Source organism: Acipenser ruthenus, chromosome 48 (assembly GCF_902713425.1).
Source record: "Acipenser ruthenus chromosome 48, fAciRut3.2 maternal haplotype, whole genome shotgun sequence".
NCBI classification, from domain to species: domain Eukaryota; kingdom Metazoa; phylum Chordata; class Actinopteri; order Acipenseriformes; family Acipenseridae; genus Acipenser; species Acipenser ruthenus.
The window spans coordinates 4,611,812-4,620,820 of record NC_081236.1 but is presented as its reverse complement, the minus strand read 5'-3'; the positions used below and the strand labels follow the sequence as shown (position 1 = coordinate 4,620,820).

Genomic DNA, 9,009 nt, shown 5'->3' with positions numbered 1-9,009 from the left:
AGTAGGAGGACAGCGCTTGGCTTCTGGAATGCGACTACCACCAATTCGAGCATACATGGATGACATGACAACCATGACTACAACAGTAGCCTGCACTAATCGGTTATTGGGCAAATAAACCAATAACATTGAATAGGCACGAATGCAATTCAAACCCACTAAATCAAGGAGCATCTCTATAATTAAAGGCAAAGTAGTAGATAAAATATTCTTCATTAATGGTGAGGCAATAGCAACAGTGTCTGAGAAGCCAGTGAAGAATCTTGGGAGATGGTACGACGGGGATCTAAAGGACACAGTTCGTGTGGGAGAAGTTAGACAACAAGCAGTGGAAGGGTTGAAGATCATAGACAGCAGTGCTTAACCAGGCAAACTAAAACTCTGGTGCTTTCAGTTTGGTCTACTGGCGAGGCTGCTGTAGCCACTGACTGTGTATGAGGTTTCTTTGACAACAGTAGAGAAGCTGGAAGCTTTAATCAGTTCATACATCAGGAAATGGTTGGGAGTTCCACGCTGCCTCAGCAGAGTGGGACTTTATGGTAAAGGAATACTGAAGCTACCAGTCTCCTCTCTAACCGAGGAGTTTAAGTGCACCAAGGTCAGACTGGAAATGACATTAGTAGAGTCACGCGACAAATGCGTAAGGGAGGCAGCACCTGTGTTGAAAACTGGAAGAAAGTGGGCGGCAAATAAAGCTGTGGAAGATGCAAAGGCTGCCCTTCGAATTGGTGATATCATGGGGCAAGTTCAGCATGGAAGAGGGGATCTTGGTCTCAGTTCAGCTCCTCCTACATGGCACAATGCAGCCCCAGCTTAAAGGAGGAAGCTGGTAGTCAATGAGGTACAAAAGCAGGAGGAGAGGATGAGGTGTATAAAGGCCATTTCCCAGGCCAAGCAGGGAGAATGGATGAGATGGGAGAGTGTGGAACAATGCAGGATTGGCTGGCAAGACCTATGGTCAATGGAACAGAGCAGGATCAGTTTCCTCATCAGGTCAACATATGATGTTCTCCCATCACCACAGACCCTAAACCTCTGGGTAGGAGAGGATCCCTCATGTCCTTTGTGTTCATCACCTGCAACATTAAGGCACATTTTGACAGGGTGTAAGGTGGCTCTTAGCCAAGGATGGTTTACTTGGCGCCATGACCAGGTGCTGCGATGTTTGGCCTTAGCATTGGAAGACAAGCGTAAGATGACCAATAAGTTGCCACCTGTTCCATCAAAACATTACACACAAAAGCCAACATTCCTCCGCCCAGGAGAGCAACCACCAAGAAAAGGTGTTAAAACCAATCCTCGCCCAGGACAACTGGAAGCTGCTAGAGACTGGAAAATGCTGGCAGATGTTGGTCAACAGCTTATTTTTCCACCTGAGTTTGCCACCACTAACCTTCGACCAGATATTGTCTTGTGGTCTGGATCAGCACGCCTTGTTCACCTGGTAGAGTTAACAGTGCCATGGGAGGATGCTGTAGATGAGGCGTATGAGAGGAAGAAACTGCGGTATGCTCAACTAGCCACTGAAGCGGAACAGCAAGGATAGAGAGTCCGGGTTTACCCAGTGGAAGTGGGTTGTCAAGGATTTGTGGCACACTCTACAACCCGGTTTCTCAGAGACGTCGGATTCAGTGGCCAAGAGTTGCATCGCACAGTGAAGAACTTATCTGAAGCAGCAGAGAGGAGCAGCAACTGGCTGTGGTTGAGACGGAAAGATTCTGGCTGGGGATCTCAAGCACAATAGAAAGAAAGATACGCTGATGTACAGGTAAGTAAGCTGGGCTGAGTTGAGTGGGGGACGGAGGGGGGTGATGCTGGGATGCCAGAATCACCGTCGAGCCCTCTTGAGGTGTCGTGAGCTAGTCGACGAAACACTGAGGATGGAAGGTGCCCACTTGAAGACCCCAGAGATGTACCCTACTTAGCTCAATCCAGACGGTTGTCATGCTGATGCACTGGGGAGTCCGCACTGTGGTTGATCCCCGGAGCCAGCATCGCAGCCATTGTGTGTGCTGATGCGCCATGGAGGCAAAATAAGCAGATCCCTGGAGCCAGTATTACACTTCAGCCATTAACACCAGACAGAAGGATATCTACATTATCATATGGAAGAAACACGTAAATGGATGGAGACACATATGGATCACATTAGTTTACTGTAAAGCTACGTCTTAGTTGGTGCTTATCTTGGCGAGAGCCGAGTTCAAATCAGCACGAAGTTTTAACATCTACTCTTGTGTAATGGAAATCATTACATTTCAAAGTAAAAAATAAATAAACAGATAATTATTCATTTGAACATTAAGAGTGCAGCTCACCTGCAAACGAAACCAAGTATATCAGATTATTATTATTATTATTATTATTATTATTTGTTTATTTAGCAGATGCCTTTATCCAAGGCGACTTACAGAGACAGGGTGTGTGAACCATCAGCTGCAGAGTCACCTACAACTATGTCTCACCCGAAAGACAGAGCACAAGATGGTTAAGTGACTTGCTCAGGGTCACACAATGAATCAGTGGCTGAGGTGAGATTTGAACCAGGAACCTCCTGGTTACAAGCACTTTTCTTTAACCACTGGACCACACAGATTGACATCAGCACACTGTTGCACAGCTGAAACCATATTACGAACTAACTGCAGTGTGCTAATGTAAACTACCCACATGGAAAAGAAAGACATCCTTCCTGCCAGGGAAAACAATAGGTGTCCCAGAATTCCCTACCAGTTTGTAGTTCTTTTGCTGACTTGTTAAACTAGCTGGCTACACAAGCAAGCAAATATTCCATGGAACGGAACATTCTTTTACAGCAGTTCAAAAGACCGAGGTGGGGGTGAAAAAACCTCCAGATGGCAGCAGTGGGATTGAAACTCACACCTCCAGAGCAAGTGGAGCTTAAATATAGCACCTTAGACCGCTCGGCCACACTACCACACCAGAATTTGCCAGACCCCTTCACGTTTCATACTATACGCCGCTAATGCAATTCAACAGCAACAACAACAACTTCTTATCTTGTAGTTGTAAAATCTTAACATAATGATTGGATTGAAAAACCAAACACTACTTTCTCTGGTTGCACTAACTGGGAATAGAACCCGGTCACAAGAATGAGAATCTTGTATGATACCACTACACCATTGGCGCTGACATGCACGCATGCATGCAAATATTCCATGGAACGGAACATTTTCTTTTACAGCAGTTCAAAAGACCGAAGTGGGGGTGAAAAGAAAACAAGAAGCAGGCAGCGGTGGGATTTGAATCCACGCCTCCAGAGAGAATGGAGCCTTAATCCAGCGCCTTAGACCGCTCGGCCACGCTACCACAACACTAACACTTACCCACCCAGGTTCCATACTATACACTGCTAGGCCGCTCGGCCACACTACCACGCTGCAGGCTGGCAGCCCCCCAGGTTTCATACTATACGTCACTAACGCAATTCAACTAGAACAACTTATTGTAAAATCATAACATAATGATTGAATTGAAAAAACAAACACTGCCTTCTCAGGTTGCGCCACCTTGGAATTGAACCCAGGGCGCAAGAATGGGAATCTTGTATGATACTGTCACCTGTGTGACAGTATCATACAGTATATACTGTGTGACAGTATAATTTAATAACTATGGAATTGAATGGGTGGGTAATTATTTCATTGATGCGTCCAATGGAGACTCTCTCCAATTGACTTGTTGAATTAGAACAGCGCTTGGCTATTGTGTCCAGGTGCGTTCTTACGTGTTAAGTATTGTCTGCATTTTCTATTTCATTTTTCTATGACCCTTTAAGAGCCTGTTTATTCGCTAATTATATAGAATGGGAATAGGTGTTACAGTGATTTTTCAGGGCTTATAGGAGGCTGTGTGGTCCAGTGGTTAAAGAAAAGGGGCTTGAAACCACGAGGTCCCTCGTTCAAATCCCACCTCAGCCAGTAACTCATTGTGTAATCCTGAGCAAGTCACATAACCTCCTTGTGCTCCATCTTTCGGGTGAGACGTAATTTTAAGTGACTCTGCAGCTGATGCATAGTTCACACACCCTAGTCTCTGTAAATCGCCTTGGATAAAGGCATCTGCTAAATAAACAAATAATAATTATTGGGGAGAATAATCATCAAAAAGGATATTGCTGCTCTAGAAAGAGTGCAAAGAAGAGCAACCATAATTATCCAGGCCTTAAAAGACATAACATATGCAGACAGGCTAAAATAATTGAATCTATTCAGTCTAGAACAAAGAAGACTATGTGGTGATCCGATTCAGCCTGATTGCGCTGCAGGTAGAATTGAGCTGGTAAGTGTTCACTAAGGCACGAGGCTGGGTTGCTGTTTTTATTGGTTTTCGAGTATCAAAACTATTATACTCTGTTTATTATTTTGGAATATTCTTTTTTTGTTTGTTTGTTTTGTGTTCTTTTGTTTGGACTGAGACTTTTTTGTGTTTGTTTTATTTGCAGAGATGCATTAACGTCAGGGAAGCACTGGAGATTGTTTGATGTAACTTTAAACACTTTAAATAAAACAAATGTGGAAATGGTGTTATAAAGGGGAAAAAACTCACCGTTTTGGTTCTTGTTTATTACATATACAGTACTGTGCAAAAGTTTTAGGCAGGTGTGAAAAAATGCTGTAAAGTAAGAATGCTTTCAAAAATAGACATGTTAATAATTATATTTATCAATGAACTAAATGCAAAGTGAGTGAACAGAAGAAAAATCTAAATCAAATCCATATTTGGTGTGACCACCCTTTGCCTTCAAAACAAAATAAATTCTTCTAGGTACACTTACACAAAGTCAGGGATTTTGTAGGCATATAGTCAGGTGTATGATTAAACAATTATACCAAACAGGTGCTAATGATCATCAATTCAATATGTAGGTTGAAACACAATCATTAAATGAAACAGAAACCGCTGTGTAGGAGGAATAAAACTGGCCGAGGAACAGCCAAACTCAGCTAACAAGGTGAGGTTGCTGAAGACAGTTTACTGTCAAAAGTCATACACCATGGCAAGACTGAGCACAGCAACAAGACACAAGGTAGTTATACTGCATCAGCAAGGTCTCTCCCAGGCAGAAATTTCAAGGGAGACAGGGGTTTCCAGATGTGCTGTCCAAGCTCTTTTGAAGAAGCACAAAGAAATGGGCAACGTTGAGGACCGTAGACGCAGTGGTCGGCCAAGGAAACTTACTGCAGCAGATGAAAGACACATCATGCTTACGTCCCTTCTTAATCGGAAGATGTCCAGCAGTGCCATCAGCTCAGAATTGGCAGGAAACAGTGGGACCCTGGTACACCCATCTACTGTCCGGAGAAGTCTGGTCAGAAGTGGCCTTCATGGAAGACTTGTGGCCAAAAAGCCATACCTCCGACTCAACTATGCATGAAAATACAGGAACTGGGGTGCAGAAAAATGGCAGCAGGTGCTCTGGACTGATGAGTCAAAATTTGAAGTATATGGCTGTAGGAGAAGGCAGTTTGTTCACCGAAGGGCTGGACAGCGGTACACGAATGAGTGTCTGCAGGCAACAGTGAAGCATGGTGGAGGTTTCTTGCAAGTTTGGGGCTGCATTTCTGCAAATGGAGTTGGGGATTTGGTCAGAATTAATGGTCTCCTCAATGCTGAGAAGTACAGGCAGATACTTATCCATCATGCAATACCATCAGGGAGGCATCTGATTGGCCCCAAATTTATTCTGCAGCATGACAAGACCCCAAACATACAGCGAAAGTCATTAAGAACTATCTTCAGCGTAAAGAAGAACAAGGAGTCCTGGAAGTGATGGTATGGCCCCCACAGAGCCCTGATCTCAACATCATCGAGTTGGGGATTATATGAAGAGAGAGAAGCAACTGAGGCTGCCTAAATCCACAGAAGAAATGTGGTTAGTTCTCCAAGATGTTTGGGCCAACCTACGTGCCGAGTTCCTTCAAAAACTGGGTCCAAGTGTACCTGGAAGAATTTATGCTGTTTTGAAGGCAAAGGGTGGTCACACCAAATATTGATTTGATGTAGATCTTTCTTCTGTTCACTCACTTTGCATTTTGTTAATTGATAAATATAAACTATTAACTTGTCTATTTTTGAAAGCATTCTTACTTTACAGCATTTTTTCACACCTGCCTAAAACTTTTGCACAGTACTGTGTGTGTGTAATATATATATAAGAACATAAGAACGTTTACAAACGAGAGGAGGCCATTCAGCCCATCTTGCTCGTTTCATTGTTAGTAGCTTAATGACCCCAGAATCTCATCAAGCAGCTTCTTGAAGGATCCCAAAGTGTCAGCTTCAACAACATTACTGGGGAGTTGGTTCCAGACCCTCACAATTCTCTGTGTAAAAAAGTGCCTCCTATTTTCTGTTCTGAATGCCCCTTTATCTAATCTCCATTTATGACCCCTGGTCCTTGTTTCTTTTTTCAAGTCAAAGAAGTCCCCCGGTTTGACATTGTATATACCTTTTAGGATTTTGAATGTTTGAATCAGATCGCCACATAGTCTTCTTTGTTCATGACTGAATAGATTCAATTCTTTTACCCTGGCTGCATACGACATGCCTTTTAAACCCGGGATAATTCTGGTAGCTTTTCTTTGCACTCTTTCTAGAGCAGCAATATCCTTTTTGTAACAAGGTGACCAGAACTGCACACAATATTCTAGGTGAGGTCTTACTAATGCATTGTAGAGTTTTAACATTACTTCCCTTGATTTAAATTCAACACTTCTCACAATATATCCGAGAATCTTGTTAGCCTTTTTTATAGCTTCCCCACATTGTCTAGATGAAGACATTTCTGAGTCGACATAAACTCCTAGGTCTTTTTCACAGTTCCCTTCTTCAATTTCACTATCTCCCATATGATATTTATAACGCACATTTTTATTGCCCGCATGCAATACTTTACAATTTTCTCTATTAAATTTCATTTGCCATGTGTCTGCCCAATTCTGAATGCTGTCTAGATCATTTTGAATGACCTTTGCTGCTTCAACAGTGTTTGCCACTCCTCCTATTTTTGTGTCGTCTGCAAATTTAACGAGTTTACTTACTATACCAGAATCTAAATCATTAATGTAGATTAGGAATAGCAGAGAACCCAATACTGATCCCTGTGGTACACCACTGGTTACCTCGCTCCATTTTGAGGTTTCTCCTCTAATCAGTACTTTCTGTTTTCTACCTGTTAACCACTCCCTAATCCATGTGCATGCATTTCCTTGAATCCCTACTGCATTCAGTTTGAGAATTAATCTTTTATGCGGGACTTTGTCAAAAGCTTTCTGGAAATCTAAATAGACCATGTCATATGCTTTGCAGTTATCCATTTTCAATGTTGCGTCCTCAAAAAAGTCAAGTAGGTTAGTTAGACACGATCTCCCTTTCCTAAAACCATGCTGGCTGTCTCCCAGGATATTGTTACCATATAGGTAATTTTCCATTTTGGATCTTATTACAGTTTCCATAAGTTTACATATAATAGAAGTCAGGCTTATTGGTCTGTAGTTGCCTGGTTCGGTTTTGTCTCCCTTTTTGTAGATCGGTATTACGTTTGCTATTTTCCAGTCTGTCGGTACAACCCCTGTGTCAAGAGACTGTTGCATGATCTTGGTTAGCGGTTTGTAAATAACTTTTCATTTCTTTGAGTACAATTGGGAGGATCTCATCTGGCCCAGGGGATCGGTTTGTTTTAAGAGCTCCTAGTCCCTTTAACACTTCTGCCTCTGTTATGCTAAAGTTATTTAAAATTGGATAGGAACAGGTCGACATGTGGGGCATGTTGTCTGTATCCTCCTTTGTAAAAACCTGTGAAAAGTAATCATTTAATATATTTGCTATTTTTTTCTTCATCTGTGATTTTGCCATTTGTGTCTCTTAGACATTTAACCTCCTCTTTGAATGTTTTCTTGCTGTTATAATATTGGAAAAATATTTTGGAATTGGTTTTAGCCCCTTAGCAATATTGATTTCTATCTCTCTCTTGGCATTTCTAACTTCCTTTTTGACTTGTGTTTGCAGTTCCAAGTACGCTTTCTGTGTACTTTGTTTTTGGTCCTTTTAAACGCTCTGTAAAGTGCCTTTTTTCACTGAATATTTTTTTAATTGATCAATTAAACCATTTTGGCCATTTTGTTTTAGATTTAGATTTGTCTACTTTTGGGATGTAATTGTTTTGCACCTCTAGTACTACATTTAAAAAAACAGCCATCCTTGTTCTGTGGATGTTTTTTTCTATTTTACTCAAATCTACTTCTGTTAGTCTCTGTTTCATACCTTCAGTTTGCTTTTCTAAAATTGTAAACCTTAGATTTATTCATTACTTTTTGGGTTTTAAAAATCACTTCAAATGAGACCATGTTGTGGTCTGAGTTTGCCAATGGCGCTCTGACCTCTGTTTTAGTCTGTCTGTTATTTGAAAAAACTAAATAAAGGCATGCCTCCCCTCTAGTCGGTGCCTTGACAAATTGTGTTAGGAAGCAGTCATTTGTCATTTCCACCATTTCAATTTCGTCCGTTGTGCTCCCCCCCCGGGTTTTCCCATTTTATATGGAGGAAGTTGAAATCCCCCATTAGTATGGCTTCTCCTTTTCTACACACATTTCTAATGTCATTGTACAACAGATTATTTTGCTCAGAGTCTGAATTTGGTGGTCTATAGCATGCTCCTATTATTATGCCCTTTGAATTGTTGTCCATTATTCTGACCCATACTGATTTGGTGTTGTTTTCTTTGTCCAGATTTAACGCCTGGGCTTCAAGACTATTTCTTATGTATAGCGCTACCCCACCGCCTCTTCTGTCATGCCTGTCTTTCCTATACAGTGTATACCCACTAATATTATATTCCTCTCCATCACTCTCAGACAACGAAGTTTCTGTAACACCTATAACATCGTAGTTACTTGTCAGGCCTTCTGTTTTTCAGTTTTTTAATTGAATTTGTCGTTGCTTATTTTGAGCTATTTGAGTTTTAAGTAAATAGTTTTTTTTCGG

The 9,009-nt window shown here is 41.6% G+C and overlaps 1 non-coding gene across 1 annotated transcript; it reads right to left on the bottom strand.

The window, feature by feature from the left end:
• Positions 1-3,251: 3,251 nt before the first annotated feature.
• On the bottom strand, positions 3,252-3,333 carry trnal-aag (transfer RNA leucine (anticodon AAG)). The gene has a single exon. It is a non-coding gene; the product is annotated as a tRNA-Leu (tRNA).
• Positions 3,334-9,009: the final 5,676 nt, after the last annotated feature.